Here is a 22,396-nt window from a genome sequence, read left to right on the forward strand (position 1 = left end):
GGTCTGGGGAAGAAAAAAGGTTAAGAAACCCTGCACTATAAGGATTTACCATGATTTACTTTGCTAGACTTCTATTAATGGACTTTTAATGTTTTTGGAATGTTTTATTATTGAAAACAATCCTGTAATCAATAGCTTTATATATTAGAGTTGCCTTTATATATTAAATTTCTTTACTGCTCTGTAACCACCAGGCTGTAATACAGAGAAAGATGGAAGAAAATCTTATAACTTTAAATCCATCAGAAATCAAGACAAAGCCCTTTTAAAGCAATAAAATATAGCTATGAAAAATAACATAGATTTTGATGTATTGGATTAGAAGCATGCATGGTACGAATGTGGTAGGTGCTTAATGGATATCTGCAGAAGGAGTGAGACAAGAGTTCAATTATTTAGACTGTCTATTCGCCTTCCTTATCCTCCTCTGGCCCATATCCCTAAGCCTTGCCACCCATTCAACCTGGGGACCATCCAGCCACCTGTCCCTTTAAGAAATTTTAACAGCATTACATCTCACAGGGGGACACTGTGCCAAACTGAGGGCAGAAAATAACCCTTCTCCATTCTTGGTCATCACCTGGATCTGAACCCGGAGGTCTAGCAGGGGGTGAGACCACATAGAGTCACCTGCTCCCCATGGCTAAGCTCGTGTTGGATGATCCCTCCATCAGAGCACAAGTCCCAGGTGAATCCTCAGAAGTAAGAGTCAAAGGACCCCTTAGCAAAGCCCAGGAAAGAGCCCAAGAGGTAGTTCCAGTCCCTTCCCAGACACCACCTCCCACATAGGAGCAGGAAATTCTAAGCAGTCCGCGTGCTGACTCATACTCTTTTTACACAGCATCCTGAACTTCTGTTTACCAAAGGGAATATGCCTTCAGGCAGAAGCAGAACACAGAAGTGGCTCTGGCTTTAGGCCTCAATTAGCATTTCCTCTGTAACATGTAAAGGTCCCAATAATAGGACTAAGGAAGGCCAGGAGCAGAAGGACCATCCCTGTAAACAGCTGAGTCAAAGGCCATTTACAGCTCTTTTCAGAAGTATATATGATCATTACCTCTGTGTACAAAATGACGGTTTAATTATCCTGGGATTGAAGTCAAACTGATAAAAATGAATTTTACTTGTTTGAACCCTAACTGGAACAAACCAAAAGCATAAACGCAGTTTTGAAATGAATTGCAGAAAACTTAATGTGGATTCGGTATTAGATGACATTAAGGAATTACTGTTAATTTTCTTAGACATGATAATGGCCTTATGTTTATACTTTTAAGCCCTTATCTGTTAGAGATACATTTATGGATGAAATTATATGTCTGGGATTTGCTTTAAAATATTCCAGACCTCCCCTTTTCCCCCCCAAAAAAGTAATTCGGGGACACGTGGGGGTCCATTACACTATGTTTCATAAGAAGAAAAAAGGCTGTTAAAATGGCCATACACCACTGGGTCCTCACTTCTTAACAGGCAGTTCTGCCCTGTAGGAATCAAACTCTGCCTGGGATGATCCACAGACAGGTAAGAGTTAGCAACCACACACACAAAGTTTAAGTCAACTTAACCATTAGTGACACAGATTTTTCATTTTGTTAACTAAGACACTGGCTCTCAAACTTGCCTGCACAATGAAATCACCTGGGAGATTTTCCTAAAAGTCAATGCCTGATTTGAGGTACAGCCTGAATTTCTGGATTTTTAAAAGTTTGCCAGGTAATTCTAGTGTACTGCTAAGTCTGAGCATCAGTGCTCCAAGAACCTAGCAGGACGAAGTCAGAATAAGAGTGAGAAGGCAGCAGCAGCCTGCCTGGCGCTTTTCTGTCTTTTTGAGCCCCACTCGGCCTGATGATTATTTTTGCAGAGCCCCAAGCTGGGTCCAGATTAAGCACCCCTGAATTGCCAGCACAAAGATGACGCTAGAGCTACAGTAAAAATCTAAGGACTTGGCAAATTGATCATAACCAGAAGCCTACTTTAAATCCAGAGGGAAATGGCCCGTTATCAGTATCAGGCCTGCAATTCATATGGGGCACTCCACTGGCCTTTCCCCCTCAGCCCACTGTGCATGTTGCTGAGACCAGCTTGCATTTACTACAGATAAGTAGCCAGTTTTATGAGGCCGAAGGGTCTCAGGAAGTTTAATTTGTTATAGCTGCTAAGTGTTGGAGCCCTAAACTGGTCTTAGTCAAAGCAGAGAGCATCTGGCTCTTCTTTCAGGAGGGCCAGCCACGCTTTACAAATGGACCTGTACGGCAAGTGGCAGTACAACTGTGAGCCCCCACCCACGTTCTTGTGGCAATGGGGTTCATTTTGGTGCCAATTTCAGGGCCTTGGGAGAGGTGGAGGGTTTGCATCTGCTGAGGTCCCTTCATATACCTTCCTTTTCTGACCCTCACAACAACTTGGAGGTAAGTGATTTCCCATTTTACCAGGGGAAATGAGGCTCAGGTAAATTTAGCTATTAGAGTAAAATCAACACAGCAATAGAGTGGAGCTGGAATATGACCCAGTCAAACTCCAAAACCCATTCTCTTTCCACAGCCACATTCTCCAAAATACAATTTAGATATGTTGAACGTGACACCTCTCATTTCCATCTCCTAGGAAAGAAGAATCCAAAGGTTACTATTGGTTGCTCAGCTCTCCTGGATGACCCTATACTAATCATCATGAGCTTGAAGACACAAAACCCTTGAGTATTCTTTCACCATCTTCCATGGGGACACGAATTTTCCTTCCACCCCAGGTGAGTCTCAGCTGAGAACTGCTTTCTAGTCACTCAGGCTGTTCAGTACATGACTATATGTACGAAGAATAAGTGTTTCTCATATGCCCGGTTTTGAAAGTCCTTGCTTTGAATACCTACCTGGGGACTCTTCCCTGGAAACACCTACATTTTCAGATTTGAGTTCTGCCTGTCACAAGGCAAAGAAAGACCTGGATGCAAGTCAGCCTGTGTCAAAGGTCAGGTTTTGGCCTCTACTGCCTGCACATAGGAAACCTTCTCTGCTACTGGCCCCATCAGCAGCTACACAAACTCCAAATGCAAAGCCAACAGAGCTGCTGGTGTTAATATAGTAGGTATAAATAAGACTAATTTTTACTAAAACAACAACAACAAAACTTCAAACTCACCCCTGTCTTTAAAAGCTCTTGCCCTGGGAAACTCTACTTGTCTCCAAAGATGCTGTCAAGTCAAAAGTTGCCTGGAACTCTTCTTCTAAAGCTGCCTTCATGACTAATCTTATAATGAATGAACCATCCATTAAAAAATACACACACACACAGAAACAACCAATCCTTACTTTTTAAAAAAATTTATTTATCCCTCCTCCCCACCTCCCCTGACCCCATTGTCTGCTCTCTGTGTCCAATTGCTGTGTGTTCTTCTGTGTCTGTTGTATTCTCATTAGGTGGCTCCGGGAACCCATACTGGGACCTTCCTGAGTGGGAGAGAGGTGCTCATTCTCTTGACCCACCTCAGCTCCCTGGTTCATTGTGTCTTTTACTGTCTGTTCTCTGTGTCTCTTTTTGTTGCATCATCTTGCTGCGTCAGCTCTCTGTGTGGGTGGCACTCCTTGCATGGGGGGGCACTCCTGCATGGGACAGCACTTCTATGTGGGGGGCACCCCTGCGTGAGGCAGCACTCCGCGTAGGCCAGCCCGCCACATGGGCCAGGAGGCCCTGGGTTTTGAACCTGGACCTCCCATATGGTAGGCAGATGCTGTATCAGTTGAGCCACATCCGCTTTCCCAATCCTTACTTTTTACTAAGCATCATGTTCAACTTACAGTGGATCCATCACTGAAGCTTGTTCTCACCTTTTTCACTAAACGTAGCTCTTATTAATTTAAGGTCATTTCCAAAATTACAATCTACCTTTACAAAATAAATACATACTATCACCAAGTATGACTCCTGCCATCTTTTTTCTTCTGAAGAGTTCCAAAAAGACTTCTGAAAACATTTCAAGCAAACAGATATGAGATCAGAAAGAGAGTAAAGTCTCCTGGAGTCATGGCTTTGAAAGATACAACTTTCATCTAAAGATTTATGTTTCCGTGTTTACTTTAAACAACAAAAAAATTTAAGCCACATCATCATGTCTTTTATTATATTTTATATGACTACAGTCCATCGTGTAGCACTAAATGACATTAATGGTGATCTTAATAAAATGTTAGCTGGCATTTACCCTACGCTATGTGCCAAGCATGTCTTGCTTTTGTTTGTCCTTGTTCATTCTCGTAAGTTCTATGAGGTAGGCACTATAATTATCCCCCATTTTATAGCTGGGGAAACTAGCACACAGAGAAGTGAAGAACCCAACCCATGAAGGCTTCGAGTGGTAGAACCAATAGATGTCTGACTACAGGGCTTGTGGCTCGACACCTTTGCTCATTTCTAAACCTAACCACTTTAGCTGGACAGCTGTGGAGGTGCCCTCTCTCCACTACCTCAGCAGATGCAGAGTGCACTGGAGACACCAAATCCAACATCATTGGACACAGCACTGGACCCTCCAGAGAAGATACAACACCCATGTGGACAGAAGCTTCTGCAGAATGAAGTTTGTTTTTTGTTTTTGTTTTTTTAGGGTAGGCAAGAAAGTAGAGAGTTTATTAAGAAAAAAGAGAAGAAGTAAGTACACAATCCAAGACATGCATTGTGAGCAGCAGAAAGTATTTTAAAAGTCAGGCCAAAGTGTGTCCTAGCAAAGAAGCTCACAGGTACTCACATGCTCCTTCGCTCTTAGCTTGGCTGGTTCAGCAGCCCAGAATTAACCCCTTCCCTGGTTCCTGTCTCAGCCTGCAATAGGAGACGTCTCGATAACAAAGGCTTGTATAGAATGGAGCAGTAAATACTTGAGCTGGTCTGGGCAACGCTGTGACACCATAGTGGTGAAACACTTGGCTCTGGAGTCAGCTCAAGTTCCACTGTCTGCCCCACTGATTTCTAGCTGAGATCTCAAACATCTTATTTCATCTCTGCAAACCACAGTTTCGTCATCTGCAAAATGGGAAGAACAACTACCCCTACTCTGGGGAATCTCAGTTAGTTATGACAATTAGCTGATAAATACAAGTAAAAGAAGCACTTCACACAGTACCTGTACACAGCAAACATTTAATTAGTATTGGTTCCCATGTTAATTATTCCAGTAAAGGTTCAGTATCTGACAGACAGCTGGATGGACAAAATGAGGCAAAAGGAGTGCCTCGGTGCAGGGCTGCTCCACTGGCTGACACATCTCCTCAGCTACGTTTCACTGTGTACTGTTTTTGACAAAGAATGACCAGACACTTCAACAGGTTCTTCCTGGACTTCTGAAGTCAACGTGAAACTCCTCCTTCAACAGGGAGGAGAGGGGAATTTACTGGGGGCTTTCAAACACCAGTGGAATTTTTCTTGAAATGCTAGCCTGACGTCAGGAGGTTGGTTGTGGTCCTGAGCTTCTCCAGGCAGTAGTTGCCTAAGCTTCACCACACCTACACATTTTCCCAAAGTATAGTTACACTTGAATAACCACTGCAAAGGGAGGAGGGGGTCTGAAACAGTGACGTCCTAGCCATATCTGAGCAGTTCCCGAGTTGGGCCCTGCAGAAAAAGGTAAAAAGGTGCTGTTGGAGCCTGACCTGGAGCAGAACAAACCAGCCAACAATCAAAAAAAAAAAAAGAAGCGCCTCCGGAGAATACCTTCCCCACAGGCCCCTTGCCGATAGCAGGGAAGAGCTCTGAATTTGAAAGACAGGCTTCTAGGAAGGAGGCCCGTGTGCAAAGCAGACTAAGAAAAAACTAAGCCGGGAGGGATGCTTTCGAGAGGATGAGAAAAAATTCCTGCTACTGCTTATTAAGTTATTAACTCTTTGCCTAGAAGCACAATGTCCCCACCCACTGCCCTCAGCAGTCTATGCTAAGGGCTCGGTCACCATGCCAGGGGGAGCGGGGACTCCCCCTTCCTCCCAGCCTCTGGTATCTGCTTCAAAGCTGCAACTGGCAGCTCAACCCACCCCACTGACAGTACTGATCCCAGCAGCATTGCCCCGCAGAGACATAACACGAGACACATACATCATTTAAAATTATGCAGCAGTCTTATTAAAAAAATAAAAAACAGGTGAAGTTAATTATAATTATTGACTAGAATCCAATGTATCTAAAATAATTTTGGGTCAATAAGTAATCAAAATAAAAGAAGTATTAATGAGATATTTTACAATCTTTTTCTCTGAAATGAGCCTTCAAAACCAGAAGTTGTGTCTTATGCTTACAGCACATCTCTGATCACGCTAGCCTAATTACAAGCGCTCAGCAGCCCAGGCAGCTGGTGGCTTTTGTACTGGGCAGTGTCGGTCTACAGGGCAGCTGTGGTCGGAGCAGTAATTCTTATCGAATCACCTGAATCACCGAGGCGCGGGTGGTGCCATGGGGTGCTGCCGTTTTTAAACATAAGACATCACAGCCCCGCCTAGGAAGGCCTCAGCAAGGCCCCAGTAACAGCTTGGCCTTACTCCAAGTTCCACTGTGGCCACCACCCACGCAGCCTGGTCACCGAGGCCTCTCTGCAGGAATCACACGAAAAGGCTTACATTTTAAAAATACCTACCCACACTCTAGTTTGGGATTCATAAGCACAAAAAGTAGGAGCAAGGAAAGCCTCCCAGAGGCAGGTGGACAAATGATTAAAACACCCACAGCTCTTCCCAGCTTGTCTGTTCGTTTGTAAGTGGCCAAAGCTTCAATGGGGTTTTTCCTCATCGGAAGAAGGGAGTGAGGGCAGGTGCCCCATTCAGTTAGAAAATGCTTTCAGAACAAACTGTGACTCAAAATTCAAAGGAGCAGAGACATTTCTGGGTCTACTATTCCACTAGGGCATTTAAAATTCCCTCAAGTAAGCCCCTCTACAACGATCACTTTATCTCCCTAGGACTCTGGCTGGAAAGAAGCCCCCTGTAATCTGGAGGAGGTGGGCTAAGAAGGCCCACCAAACCCACTGAAGGCCACTCCTCACTATCACCTGCGTTTAACACAGTCTGGGCTACCCTTCTGGCATAGTCTTACTTGTTGGGGCGCCTAATCAAAATCTTGCAAAGGAAGTCTGACATACCAGTGTGGAAAAGTTCTCTTATCATTTGAAGAAAATAATTTAGGGCTGGGTAGATAAACATGTACAGGAAATACTTCTATAGAGGTCTTGAACCTCTGAAGATTAATAACCCACGGAACTGGAGACCAGCTTCAAACTCAGAGGAAATAGGCAAGTTATAAAAACAGGAAGAACGGGAAGTTTATTTTTGGATGAATATTTGTTCTAGTGAAGCTCTCTATACTGACAAAAACCTTGATCTGCAGGTCATTTGCTGCAGCTGAGCAGCTGCAGTGCATGTTTCCACAAGCTGTCCCACCAAAGATTTCCGGGTCTTTTTGGAAAGGGCCTCGCCCCACTCCTGCAAAACATCTGCCTCACTGCCCCTGGCTTAGTTAGGGACTCCTTTCTCCTGCATTCCGGTTTGTGAGGAGAATCTCCAGCCCAGCTAGAAACCTCAGCCATCTTCAACCACCCTCTCGGCCTTTGTCCTCAGCCCCCGAAGCCCACACACTACTACCAGGTGCGTCACCTAGCTCTCCGTATCTGCCAGGTCTGCCAGATTTTTTCAGCTTCCTTGGCTGTATTAGCAGCCTCCCTGGTCCCGCTCCAGTTCTTCTACAATCACCTGACTCCCCCTTCCATAGCTCCCCACTGCTTATGGAATAAAGGCAATGGTCCCAAGCTTGACAACAAATCCAGCCCAACCCACCTCTATATGTAGGAAGAGCTAAGGGATTTGCCCGGCTCCCAGAACAAAATGAAAAGTTTCCTTTGTTCAAAAATTAAGAATTTCAAGATGGCAAGAGCACAGCATTAAACCACAGGGCGTGGGGCCCTGTGGGATTGTACAGGTCACATACCCATGAAGCTGGCCCTCTCCCTACACCTTCAGACCCACCTGAAGGTAGCACATGCTACTACCATGCACAAACACCTTTCTTACCTCTCCACACCCTCAGAAACTCAAGAAGACCTCAGGATAGGAATTTTATTTCCATCCTGTCACATGACCCACTCAGACATCCCTTCCACTGAGCTCTCCCCAGTTCTTGACTTGCGGTGGAGACATTTATTACCTGTCTCTCCTCCACCCCTCACTTAGACTGAGAGTCCCAGGGCTCTAGCCTCATTGCTTCAACATTTCTGGGACCACCTCCTGATGTAAATTTCTACTGTATGCTCACTACTAGTAGTGCTCTTCACCTCTAAGAGACACTTACAATGACCTCTAGGACCTTGCCAAGTGACTGGTTAAAGGAAAAAATAAGATTCCCTGAAGATCTTCCTTTTGCATAAGAGGAGATGACCTGTGCCCTCTGAAGATAGATTTACACAAGGAGTTTGAGGGCGTCTGAACAGGAACTTCCATTAACCGCCGTTATGAAACCTGCTGCCCCAGACACAAAGGCTGCACATGTTGACTTTGGCAGCGGCTTTCAGGTAGCCTGACCAGTGCAGTGGCAGAAATCTCACCACCTTTCTGGCGCTGTGGGGAGTGTGGTGGAGGAATGGAAAACAAGAGAATCATTACCTTCTTTTACCTTTCTCTGTCTGACACTGGGGTGGGGTGGGGTGGGTATAAGCTGGAGAGGAAGAGAGTGATCTAATCATTCTCTCTCTCTCCCTGATGGAATTTCCTACCAAATGCCACATGTAGGAAAAGGACAAGAACCATGGGTTTTCTTAACTAGAAACTTTAAGTGAAAGCTCATTTCCCTTGCAATGACTAAACTTTCAGGGAAAATGTTTGTAGACCCTTAAATTCCTTTTGAGCCGAGAAGCAGAATGAGCCAGGGAACAGAAGAGATGAATAATTATCACTATTACCCTCATAATGCCAACTTGCTTTATTATTTTTTTAAGCGGAAGTAAAACACTGGAAATCTCACTCAAATAGCTTCCTAAATGTTCAGGCAAAGTTGATTTTTCCAGCAATTGTCAAACAATCAGGCACATGGGAGATGGGGGGTGGGGGTGGAGGCAGTGAAGAGATGATATTGTGTCAGAAAGCACAGGCATTTGCTTTGTGAGCCCTCTGATATTAGATCCTCACCACACTTAAGCAAGGGATCTTCCTACTCCAACAGGCTATTTGTTAACAAAAAACGAAAGCAACAGTAATAGCAGCAGCTAAAAGATAGGAGTAAGGTATTCACTAAGTAAGGGCGAGAACAGTTATTTTCTACCATATCTTCCTGCCATCGGATTTACTTTTTTCTTGCTTATTTTGTCTCTTCCTCCTAAGAATATAAAGCTGCCTCTGATTATCCAAGACCCAGGACAGTGCCACAAACCTAGTAAGCTCTTAATGTAGTCACAAATTTTGCAAAATATGTGTTATCTCAATCTTTACACTAAGGTATTCATATAGTTTCCATTTTATAGAGGAAGAGAGATAAAGTGACATGCTCAGGTCTGTGGAAGTATATTTCACATTTTGACTTTTTGACTGTCATTCTGATGTTTGGGCCATGTTGTTGTTTCAGAGACCCTCGGCATTAAACATCCAATTTAGAGACTGGTTTTCCCTGTCACATTTCACCCCCAAATACTTTGATGAACAGTTTTCCACATTCATCTCTTTAAAAGCTACTTTACCTTTTTTTTTTTAAAGCTGGTTTTAATATTATGTATTATGTATTATAATATTATATATTTAGAGAATACCCTGAACATCTAAAGTCCAAAGGGGTGGGTGGGGGGTAGGAGCCCTACCAAGGTGACAAGGTGAATTTCTGAGGATTAGCCCGATGCCTTGCACAGGGAGCGGAAGTGATAGGTGCTGAATCTATGCTGATTCCCTTGGTTGTAGTCACGGAACAATGGAGAAGGAAATTCCAAATGGCTACCAAAACAATCTTCTCAACCACCTCTCTCTTAGTCCATTCTCACTGTTCTTAGTTGTGATTTATCATTAAGGAATATACTCATCATTCTCCAGCTTCCCCACTACAAAATTGGTCTGAACTCCTCCCTAAAGATACTTCTGATTTTCATTTCTAATAATTTGTGATACTGATCAGTTGGGTTTTTGCACAAAAAATAATGGTAAGCATACCCAGGTCTCAGTTTACTTAGTGCAGCAGCTAAAGATCATATTCAATTCTGATACCAATAAATGAAAAAAATACAAAATTTTCAAACCATATCTACAAATGCTTCAAAACTATTCTTCAAATAAATAGGACCCATTCTGGAAAGGTTATGTAACTGCTTCAGAGAAAAGATGCTACAAACTTTGGTTAATACAAAATCACAGAGAAGCAGATATGGCTCAGGCAATTGGGCTCCTGTCTACCATATAGGAGATCCAGAGTTCAATGCCCAGCGCCTCCTGGTGAAGGCAAGCTGGCCTGTGTGGTGATCTGGCCCATGTGGACTGCTCACCTGCATGGAGTACTGCACCATGCAGGAGTGCTGCCCCGTGCAGGAGTGCTGGCCCATGAGGAGAGCTGGTGCAGCAAGACGATGCAACAGAAAGAGACATCCCAGAGAGGAGAGGTAATAAGAGACGCAGCAGACCAGGGAGCTGAGGTGGCACAAGAGAAAAATCGCCTCTCTCCCACTCCAGAAGGTCCCAGGATTGGTTCCCAGAGCCACCTAATGAGAATACAAGAAGACACAGAAGAACACGGAGGGAATGGACAGAGAGCAGACAATGGAGGAAGGGAGGAGAAATAAATATATAAAAATCTTTTAAAAATAAAACAAAAACAAAATCACAAATATTAATCAACAGGGAATACAAATATTTCCAATTTAGACTATAAATTTAAAATGCAAATTTACCATAGACGTTGATACTAATTTGTGCAGAACGGCGATGTATAAACACTGAAAAGCTAGGGAGAACAAACAGCTAAAAGCCACCACGGAAGGCCCATGCCCTAAGGACAGTCCTAGGTTCAGGGCACTACACAGCCACAAAAGGATCCAGGCCAGCATCATCCCCACAAAGCTGTGTTTAGTCACTTAGTTTAATACATGAATGGGGAGAAGAAAATTCAATCTGAGCAAATCCAGAGCTTGCGAAACTCTGAACATGAGCCCTCAAGGTAAGGATCGCGTGTCTTCCGTTAGGGCAGGGCCAAAGACACTCTCAGTGCTCAGGCAAATGGTGGTGAGGTAATCACCAGCTTGGGGCGACATGTGGGCAGGGGCCGCCAGGCCCGGCCCCAGGACGCTCCTGGCTCCTGAAAGTCCCCGATCATCCTTCAACCTGGGCCTTCAACCTGGGCCGTGCTCAAAAAGGCCACACTTGCTGTCTTCCAGCCAAGGCCCACGGGACTAACAACTCCATATTTGGTAACTTCTTGAGAAAGTACGAGTATTGGGAACACTCATGAGCAGCTTTACTATTTGCCTTCAGGAGAGTAACTGGTTTCTCACTATGGAGACTGCCACTTACTCTCGGGGCGGTTATCAACAGGGCTTAGGTGCCCGCAGATAACTCAACCAGTGCAGTCAAGGGACCAAAACCAGGGGTGGAAGTGACTCCTCCCCTAAAAAAAAACAACCAACCCCCCCCCCCAAACCAAAAACAAACAAATACACTCCTGTTGTGGTAGTGGCTGTTTCCTAGTTAACAAAGGCAAAGCCCTAGACCCTGAGCAGGTGGTCTAATATAAAAGGCCTATTCTTTAATTAAATGGTCTTTCTCAGTCTCGCTCCTAGCCCACTCTTGCTCCATTCTTCTTCGTTTGGGACTGAGATTGCTCTCCTGGGCTGCAACACAAGCCACCAATTCAGTCAGTATCCCCAAGGAGAGCACAGGAGGATCACTCAGGGTGTGTGTTAAATGCAGGAGTCTGGTTCAGTAGGTTGGGGGTGGCGGGGAGTGGAGTGGTGATCCTGTGTTCTAGTAACTCTCAGTGAGGTTGCTGCAGCGAGAGGGTTCTAGGAATCCTGACTAGCCCCAGCCCATCCCTTCGCTTCTCCAGCCCCCAGGCCTCTTTCCTGTGAAGATAAAGGAACTCTTCTCCTATTCTTGTCAAGATCCACCTGGCCAGGTCTCTCTGTTCTTACCCTAACAGAAGCCCTCATTTCCCTTCCAGAGAGACAGCAATATAAAAAATACATTAGTCTTTTTTTTTTTAAAGATTTATTTTTATTTCTTTCTCTCCCCTTCCGCCCTCCCCCACAGTTGTCTGTTCTCTGTGTCCATCTGCTGGGTGTTCTTCTTTGTCCACTTCTGCTGTTGTCAGGGGCACTGGAATCTGTGTTTCTTTTTGTTGTGTCATCTTGCTATGTCAGCCCTCCGTGTGTGCGGCACCATTCTTGGGCAGGCTGCACTTTCTTTTGCGCTGGGTGGCTCTCCTTATGGGGCACACTCCTTGCGTGTGGGGCTCCCCAATGCGGGGGGCACCCCTGCATGGCAGGACACTCCTTGTGCGCATCAGCACTGCGCATGGGCCAGCTCCATATGGGAAAGGAGGCCCAGGGTTTGAACTGCGAACCTCCCATGTGGTAGGCGGACACCCTATCCATTGGGCCAAGTCTGCTTCCCATATTAGTCTTTTTAAAAAGGAACATCTTGCCTTGGGAAGCACAGTATTTCCTTCAAACATGAAAAATTCTTGACACCCTACTTTACACCTGAGAAACATTAATTTAATTTTACTGTATTACTTCCCCTCTTACCATCCAAAACAATATGTGTGTGGAGTGGGGGAGTGGGGGGGTGGGGGAGTGGAGGTGACATACATTTGAGAAGAAAACAATAAAGAAATCTACAGATTCTTTGAAAACAAAACAAGTCCAAATTTAAACTTTAGTTTAAAAAACAGTCCCCATAAAGAAATCAGTACCTAACTTTTGTTTTGTTCTTTGTCAAATAACATATTTCTGGGAAGTGGATGTGGCTCAACTGATAGAGCGTCCGCCTACCATATAGGAGGTCCAGGGTTCAAACCCAGGACCTCCTGGCCCATGTGGTGAGCTGGCCCATGCGCACTGCTGATGTGCGCAAGGAGTGCCATGCCACGCAGGGGTGTCCCCCATGTAGGGAAGCCCCATGTGCAAGGAGTGTGTCCTGCAAGGAGAGCCACCCCACACGAGAAAAAGCGCAGCCCGCCCAGGAGTGGCGCCGCACACATGGAGAGCTGACGTAGCAAGATGATGCAACAAAGAGACACAGATTCCCAGTCCCGCCAAGAATGGAAGCGGACGCAAGAGAACAGACAACCAGGGTATACAAACAGATAAAATAAATCTTAAAAAAAAAAAAAAAACACAAAAAACCTATTTCTAAGATCTAAAAGCAAAAACCACCCCCCCACCTAAAACGAAATGTAGATTTTGTGCCTCCACATCATGAATGAGGAATGTCAGTCCCCTCTCATTGTTCAATTAATGTGAAAAAAACAATTAACCAGAAACTCTGGCAGAGTTCTCAGTGAGATACAAGTTCAGACAATAGCTGAAGGTATTTCTTTTTGAGACAAATGGAGTTGCTCTAACTTGAATGACTCTTAGGAGGATCTTTGCCATGCATAGATTTTAAAGGAGCTAGAAATATGTCAGCAGAGTTAAAACTGCATTATAAGAAAAAAAGTGAAATACATTTTTAAAAATTGTGGTAACATATATTATAAAACTTGTCATTTTAACCATTTTAAGTTGTACAATTCAGTGGCATTAATCACGTTTACAATGTTGTGCTACCATTAACACCATCCAATACTAAAAACATTTTCATCATCCCAAACACCAGTACCTAGTAAGCAATAACTCTTCTCCCTCCCCACAGCTTCCAGTAACCTCTAATTTATTCTGTCTCTTTGAATTCGTGTATTCTTGATATTTAATATAAGTGGAATTATAACATTTGTCCTTTTGATCCAGGCTATTTCACTTAGTATAACGTTTCCAAGGGTCATCCATGTTGTAGCATGTATCAAAACAAGATTCCTTTCTATGGCTATTCCATTTTATATATATGCCATATTTCATCTATTCATCTGTTGATGAACAACTGGGTTGTTTCCTATCTTTTGGTAATTGTGGATAATGCTGCTATGAACTTTGGTGAATAAGTGTCTGTCTGAGTCCCTGATTTAAATTATTTTGAGTTTATACACATTTTTTAACTCTGGAAAGTAAACCAAATTTACTGAAGAAATGTTTAAAACAGGTAAGCAGAAAGAGAAATAATACTTGTAATCCCATCACCAAGAGATAGATATTGTTAGTAATGCAACATGCAATGGAGGGGGTGGGCAGGGTCTTGGTTGAGCAAAGCTGAGGGCTGGGGCTGGATACACTGATATACACCACCCCACTCCCATGTTAGGACTCATTCTGAAATTTGCTCGAGCCCAGAATTATTAAAGACAATTACAACACCTACAGAAATGTCTGGTGGTCTGGGAAGAGAGGCCAAAATCACCCTCAGAGAGAAAGAAGACTGATGATAAACCAGATTCGGCAACAAAGAAAAAGGAGAAATATTTCCAAAAATAACCAAAACTGCACCTGGACCCAGCCGTGTTCTTGGAAGACAAGACTGTGTGGCAAAACCAAAAGAACTCTATCACCAGGAGCTAGCAGCTCTGCTATAGAAATCCCTATGCCTAGGCTCTAGAACAGGAGGAAGGTGTTTCCTCTGTGTGATGTCAAGGGCAGTCCTGGGCTATGACATGGGCTGCAGCGAATCAGCAGTAAGTGAGCATGGCCAGCTCAGTGGCCTGGTGTGGGAAGTAACAGCATGACTGAGCCATGCTGAAAAGCAACTGTTGAGAGGAATGGTAAGAAGAGCAGCTGGATTGTGAACTAACAGCCCAAACTCTGGCTCCAGACTGCCTGGGTTCAAATCCAGCCTCAGTCAGGAGCTGTGTGACCCTGGGTGAATGATCTTTGTGCCTCTGTAAATAGGGATGCAATAATAGTACTAACCTCCAAGCACTGTGAGGATAAAGGGATAAGGAGTGCTAACCAACATAAAGCATTTAGAACAATACTGGCCACCTATAAGCATAATTTAAACTCCGTACATACAGTTTTTCCAATATTTTCTAAAACAAGCCATATGAATTTTATCACCAGAAAATCTGTTCACTGACTGCCAGTGAGGTCCCATCAGTTTGTCACTTGTCAGTTTATCTTTGGACTTTCCTGTCAAATAGCAGAACCTCATCTCTCTACACACACATACACGCACATGTGTGCGTGCACGCGCCTGCGTATATGAACTAGAGTAGTCCATTGTCCAGGGTAGGACTTTTTTTTTTTTAAGATTTATTTTTTATTTATTTCTCCCCTCCACCCCCAGTTGTCTGCTCTCTGTGTCCATTCGCTGTGTCTTCTTCTGTGACCGCTTCCATCCTTATCAGCAGCAAGGGGAATCTGTGTTTCTTTTTGTTGCGTCATCTTGCTGTGTCAGCTCTCTGTGCGTGCGCTGCACCAGTCTTGGGTAGAATGCACTTTCTTTCATGCTGGGCGGCTCTCCTTAGGGCGCACTCCTTGTGTGTGGGGCTCCTCTACACAGGGGACACCCCTGCATGGCACGGCACTCCTTGCGCGCATCAGCACTGTGCGTGGGCCAGCTGCACATGGGTCAGGGAGGCCCGGCGTTTGAACCGCGGACCTCCCATGTGGTAGGCGGACGCCCTAATCACTGGGCCAAGTCTGCTTCCCTAGGTTAGGACTTTTAGTGCTAAAAGAGGGACAGTTCCGTGCAACCCAGAAGAGTTGGTCACTCTCATAGGTACGTAAAAGAATAAAGAAGAAAATAAGAGTCATACCTATAACAAAACAACTCAGAGGTAAGCAGTATTAGCATTCTGGTGTAGTTCCTGCCAGTGGTTTTGCTAAGCATATGTTTTAGGCAAAATATGGATCATGTTTTACAGGTATAGAGTTCTGTATCCTGTTTTTTCACCCAATGCTGAATATTAACAATTCCTAGGAAATACTGTTTTCTGAGGTTGCAGAGTATGTGGTCATGTGGATATTCCATGCGGCTTTACCATTTTCCTAGGCTCCTGCATCAACATTTTCACTCATATAACTTTAAAAACCACTACCCACAAGTGTATTTTCACCTGGTTATTTTCTTTAAATTTCTACAAGAAGAATTTTGGGATCAAAGAGGACAAACTTTAGTGTGGAAATTTTCAGTGATTTCCTCTTTAATTTCTCCAATACTTTTATGTATGGCCAATTCTTCTTCCTTTAGAGATGAGTTCAACATTTATTCACCTATGTCATCTCTCTTCTTAAACTGGTTTTCAATTTTTTATGTTTATCTTTCAGCTTTGAAATAAAATGTGAGGTAATGCTTCTAAGAAGGAAATCATAAAGCCCATGGTACAATCGAGTTGTGTTAAAATGAGGAAATAGTTAGAAATTAAATCTGCAGGATACAAACTAGGGATTTGCATGAGACTGACTCTCAGAAATGAATCTGCTCATTAAAAAGCTGTACTTGACAATGAATAGGATTAATCAGAACATGCCAGGGACACTCAGTCCTCCTCCTTCCCCAGGCCCTTGTCCTCCTAAGTGTTGTTTTAGTGGACTGCTGGGAGTTGAGAGTGGAGGGGCTTGGGAATGGAAACACAGGGCAGCACAAAAAGAGAAGGGAGGACTGGTGGCTGGTCAGGTCCTTCTAGTCCCAAACAGGAAAGAACAGAGATTCTTCTGCTAGTTAAGATCAGGAAAAAGAAAGTGAGAGGAGCCTATCAAGAATTTAAGATTTATCTTCACTCCCTTCTCTTCTTTTCAAAAGGCAAAACGTCATGTAACTAGCTATTTTTCTTATAGACAGCTATTACTACACAGATTAAAAAAATAAGGCAGCATTTTTACTAAGAATAAATCCTATGTGTAGCACTCAATCACCTTTTAGATACCACCACAAAGATGTATTACCATTGTGGAAAGTGCATTACTCTGGAAACACAGCACCTCTCCCCAAACTGCCCCTCCACCTGGATCTCTGACCACTAAGCCCTTTCCCAAAATCCAAAGCTGAAAAAGAAAAGCCAATTCTTTTTCAATTCTTATTTGTTGAATAATCATGTTGTTGTTTTTTCACTTTGCAATAACAGTCATAATAAAGGGATTTAACAGACAAAGATTTACTGATGCCGCCTGGTTCATGGCCCACATCCCCTAACAACTATCTCAAATATTCTCTCACACTAGGGAGTATTCTTTTTGGAGAATGATTTTCCTCATTCATTCACCTACCCACCCATTTATTCATTCAATCATTTTATTGCCAATTGTCGGACTACTTCTGACAACAGGCGCACAAAGCCAGTATGAGGTCGGAGAGACCTGGGTTCCAACCCCAACCTAACTCTTACCAGCTGGGGATCTCCTGAGCAAGGTACTAAACCTTCTGAACCTGGTTCCTCATCTCTACAATAGAAATAAAACTACACAAGTAGGAATGTTGTGAGGACTAAGAATGCATGAAAAGTACCCACCAGATAAACTGTAAATTGTCAATACATAGTGCCTCTTCCTTTAAAAAAAAAAAGTTTTCCCTCCATCACATGCACCTAAGAATGAGATGTTTCCCTCATATGTACATTTTTTAAAGTCCAGTGAACAATTTAAATTCTCATTTCCTCTCAGGTAGCTAATCTGCTAGAAATAGATCAACCACAGTTCAACAACTAAGCAATTACACATCATTAGGTTCAGAAAGAAGATGCCGCAGACGGAATCTCTGCTTTTAAAATTCACAAGCGTCTGGCAAAGGGCGCTGCTTTTCCGAGATTGGCCTTAGTAGGGGGTAGCTCTGGCGCCCTGCACAGGCCACTCGTCTGATGGAAACTGGAAGGCAGCTGTGAATGGACAGGAACAAGGGCTTAATAGACCTTCGATTTCAAAGCAGCCTCAATAAACATAAAAGCTGAGAATTATCTTCAAATTTGATCCTTAAATACTACTACCTCTGGGCCAAATCTAGTGAGGAACACATGCTATCTGAAGACTGATTTCTTATCACTCTCTGCTTCACAGATAGTAGAATAAACACACAGATGGCCCACAAGAATTTAAAGTGAACACATTTCTCCCACCCCCCACCTCTGGCATTTACAACTAAACACCCCTAGACATGGAGATCTGTCCTACAAGCACCTCAGTTCTACTCCTCCCTGTGTTTCTGTTTGCTAGGAGCGTGAGGAATCTTGTTTATTTCTATTTCCCAGAACACCAAGCCCCAGTTCTAATCACAGTGAGCCCTGAAAGAAGGTGAATGGCTAAGGACTAGAGAGCCAAGGACTCATTATCCTAGCCAATAGGTTTTTGCCTTTTTATATGAAAAGAAATACATATTTTTTAAAACAGTGAATTTTCTCATTATGCTACTTGTATGTCTTTTTCTTAGACAAATCTATGACAATTACAGAGGAAATTTTACTCATTTTCTGAACAAGGAAAAGTGGGAGACTGCCTCAGGTCAGAGTTGTCTCTAGCAGCCAAGGTGCTTGTCTGGTGACAAGGAGTTAGAGAATCCAGTAATTTCTGTCCTTTGTCTGGCCCCTCCTGAGGTATTCATTCAGTGACCCTCCCAGACCTCCACCATCCCAGCGAGGTGCTTCTCTTGCCTCGGATCCCTCCTTCTGCCCTCTACACCTTCAAGTGGTCAGCATTCCCCAGGCCCCTGTGCCTGCCTCCACACACTCTTCCTCACCAACTTAAACCCTTCCTGGGGTTCTCCTATCACCAAGTCCATTTCTGACACTTGCCCTGAGCTCAGGCCTTTAACCCCCTCTGCAGGCAGACATCTCAACCTGACACTGCAAGTCTGTTTATGCATCTTAAAAGAAAAAGAGACCTCTCGGCTGTTCTGTGTCCACTCCCCGGGTCTGTCCCCAGCACCCACACTCTCGAAGGTAGATAGCAGCAGCCGGCTGTGTGGACTCTCTCTTGCTCACACTCAGTCCCCTCCCTTTCCTCTCCTCCCTGCATCATCACTGTTTCTCATGGACTCCTGCTGTGGCACGACTGCTGTCTGTGCCTCTAACCACAAACTCATCTGGCACGCTGACACTAAATTCCACTTCTAGCAAGTCATTTATTCTCTCGAAACTTTTATTTGGGCTCCTCGTGGACAAGGTAAAGCGGGGCATCAACAGCACCTACCTCATCGGGCTGTCAAGGGAACTAAATGAGGTGCAGGGTGTCAGGCACCTGGCAGAGATCTCAAATGTTGCGTTTACAGCAGGAAGCCCTGCCGTGGCCACGTCACACCCCATTAAGAACCATCAGTGGCTCCCTGCTGCTTACAGAATAATTAGCTCAGCCTTCAAGGTCCTTTTGCGACTGCTGTGGTTTAGAGGTTAACAGTTTGAGATCTGGAATCAGACTGTTTTGGGTTCAAATCTCCACTCCACCTCTTAAGAACATCCTTGGGCAAGTTATCTGAATTCTCCAGGCCTCAGTTACTTAGCCAGAGTTACTTTAGTGAAGACTAAATGGGATAATGTGGGGGAGCCTTGGCCATGTACCTACCACACAGAGAACTGCTGGTTATTCTTTCGATTCTCCATGTGACTCCTTGCTTTCCCTGTGTGCATGGTCCCTTCTGCCTAAACCACCTCCTTGTCTGCACAGCTAATGCCATCCCTCAAGGTGCAACTCAAATGTCACCTTCTCTATGAGGGTTTACTGAAATCCACTCATGTAATCTCGTTCTACCTCTAAGTACCTACAGCATATCATGCTATTCTTGGGCACTCAAAAGCTGAAAGCTCTGTGTATCTGCCTACTCTGATTCATCTTTGTGCTCTCTGCAGGGTCCTGCATATGGCAGAAACTTAATAAATATTTGCTGAGTGAAAGAACAAATTTTTGGAGGAAAAGCAAGAGGGAGTTCCAAGCTTTGACAAGTTAGGAACCAGCACTGCAGTGTTAAGTAAGAAGCAGGACAGAGATGGATCTGTCCTGGGACATGCTGGAGAAGTAAAGAATTTTTTATTCCAAATGAGCACCAAAGCCAAACTATACAAAGCAAAGTGAAGTCGGCAGCCTCCTCCTGTCTACTCCAAATGAAGCATGGCTGAATCTCCAGAGCCAAAGGTGTCTGCAAACAGCCTTCAAAGCTCCAATCACGAGGGGAGGTGCTCTTGTATACCATAAGCTTGAAAACTCAGGTCTTTGATTCCAAGAGGGTATTTCTAAACTTCTAACTAGGCCTGTCTGCTTAGCAGTTCACTCCTTAAAAGCATGTGTTGGTAGCAAGTACAGCTGCATTCTTAATCACTTACACCCCACAACCAACTAAAGATAGCTTGAGGAGGTCTGCCATATGCCAAATTCTTCTTTTAAATAAGAACACAAGAACCTTTCATCCAAGAAAAATTCAGTCATGGCCAGCAGAAAAGGAAAAAGTAAAAAGATTGGACTTTTCTCTCATTGTTTTGAATGAAATACTGAAGTAGAAAAATTCTAACAGAGAAACAGCAGCATTACTACGCCTCAGCACCCCGTCCACCCGGCTGACACTATTTACTTGGCCTGGCCTCTATGATTCCCTACAATACTTACTCATTAATGCCCTGAAAACGACTGAGGCCTGCCAGAAACCAGCCAAAGACAGCAGCAAAAAATAAACCCAACATTGCTACCATCTTGAACAAATGAGCAGTGTTAACTTTTCTCACTGGCAACAAGAGTGGGTTACAGCTTAAGACATCTCCCTTCTCCTTTTTACCTCAATTTGACCAATCTCTCAAGGCAGAATTCAATTTCTCTCTTTTTTCAATTCCCCAAACTAAAGTAACTCCCCCCGACTACCACCACCAACTCCTACAATCCATATTTGGCACTATTTTTTTTCTCCCTTTACTCACAATACAAGATAACACAATTGTGTTTAATTTGCAGACCCTGGTCTTTCTAATTAGCCAGTTTCTTGAAGATAGGAATGCCATCTCAGTTAAACTTCTTCAGATGCACTCCTCCAACGCAGGTGATGTAGCTAGTCACAGCATTGCAAGGGGATATACAGAGGTGAATACTTCTCCAGTGAAGCCACTGATGTACAACCCTTCTGGCATCAAGTTTAGCAATTACCTACTGGCTTCATCGGGTTCAACTCTATCACCCTAGTGGTCCCTCCAAAATTCTCAATGCTTAAATAGCTACATCATACATTTAAAATAAAGATTTGGTGATAGACTATTATGTTTATATAAATATTTAGGCTGGTTTTGTAATACTCTATGGTCATATTTTCTTTTGTGTAACTTTGTTTTTTCCCTATATTAATTTTAAAATTGCCTGTTTTTGTTTTTGCTTAGTCTTTTAATTACTTCAGCTACAAACTGGGTCAGGGCTGAAAAACAGGAAAACAAAATTCTCTCATGAGGATCTAAAGCTTTTTTCCTCTTAGTGCCATCTCTACCAGGGACTGCCTCCCCCTACCCCCCACCCCCAGTTCTAGACTGGCTGCAGGTGGGGCCTGATGTATGTGTAGCTTTTTGCCTTCGCCTCTCTCTGGTGTTGGATTCTGATTCCTAGATTCCATGGTGTTCTCTCTCCCTCCCCTTTCTCATTTGCTCAGATGGAGCATTCTCTCACTGTCCATTTTTGGTTCAGGCAGAAACCCCTGCTGTTTTCAAGATTCTGAAGCAAAACCTCCATCTATTCCACCCTCCCCCCCAACCAACTATGCACCACCCACCCCACAGGCAGCTCGGTTTCAGCTTTCTCTGCTCTGCTAAATCAGTTAGGATTCATGCAGTGGCATCAAGTCTTCCCAAATTTGAACGATATCTCTCTGGGAGGTTTCCGGGAGTATACTGATTTTATTCCTTTTCTGCCAAAACTCTAATAGAGTTTTGGGAGGAAGTGGAGATAAATGTACCACATCTAACCAGAAGAGTCAAGGACTGAATGTTTACAGATTACAAGGGCAGTCTCCATGTCTGTCCATATTTTTTTCCTCTAGCACCAAGTGCAAAGACTTCTAAGAGAGCTCAAGAAGTAATTGTGACCTATGCATCTTCAAAAAAATACAATTAAAAAAAATGATGAGGGTGGGGAGTGGGGTATATGGGAACCTCTTATGTTTTTTAATATAACGTTTTGTGTGCTCTATTAACTTTAAAAAGGATAATTAAATAAAATTAAATTGAAAAAAAAATTGTCGATACAGCTGGTCAATACTTTAGTTAACTAAATGCTAAAATTTAGACCACTCACAGATGTCAGCTATAAAGCAATCAGAATATTAAAGCATATGAACATCCATTAATTTTTCTCAGGTAATTCCAAAGGCACACAAGTTTCACTGGAACCCATGGACTTCAGGAGCAAGATCAGGTACTTTATGCAGACCTGTAG

The 22,396-nt window shown here is 43.7% G+C and overlaps 1 protein-coding gene across 2 annotated transcripts in view; it reads right to left on the minus strand.

Annotated features, from left to right (window-relative positions):
• The window catches only part of SPRED2 (sprouty related EVH1 domain containing 2), a 128,420-nt gene that overhangs the window by 75,384 nt on the left and 30,640 nt on the right, over nt 1-22,396 (minus strand). The gene's annotated exons all lie outside the window — the stretch shown is intronic.

Source organism: Dasypus novemcinctus, chromosome 17 (genome assembly GCF_030445035.2).
Source record: "Dasypus novemcinctus isolate mDasNov1 chromosome 17, mDasNov1.1.hap2, whole genome shotgun sequence".
Taxonomy (NCBI): Eukaryota; Metazoa; Chordata; class Mammalia; order Cingulata; family Dasypodidae; genus Dasypus; species Dasypus novemcinctus.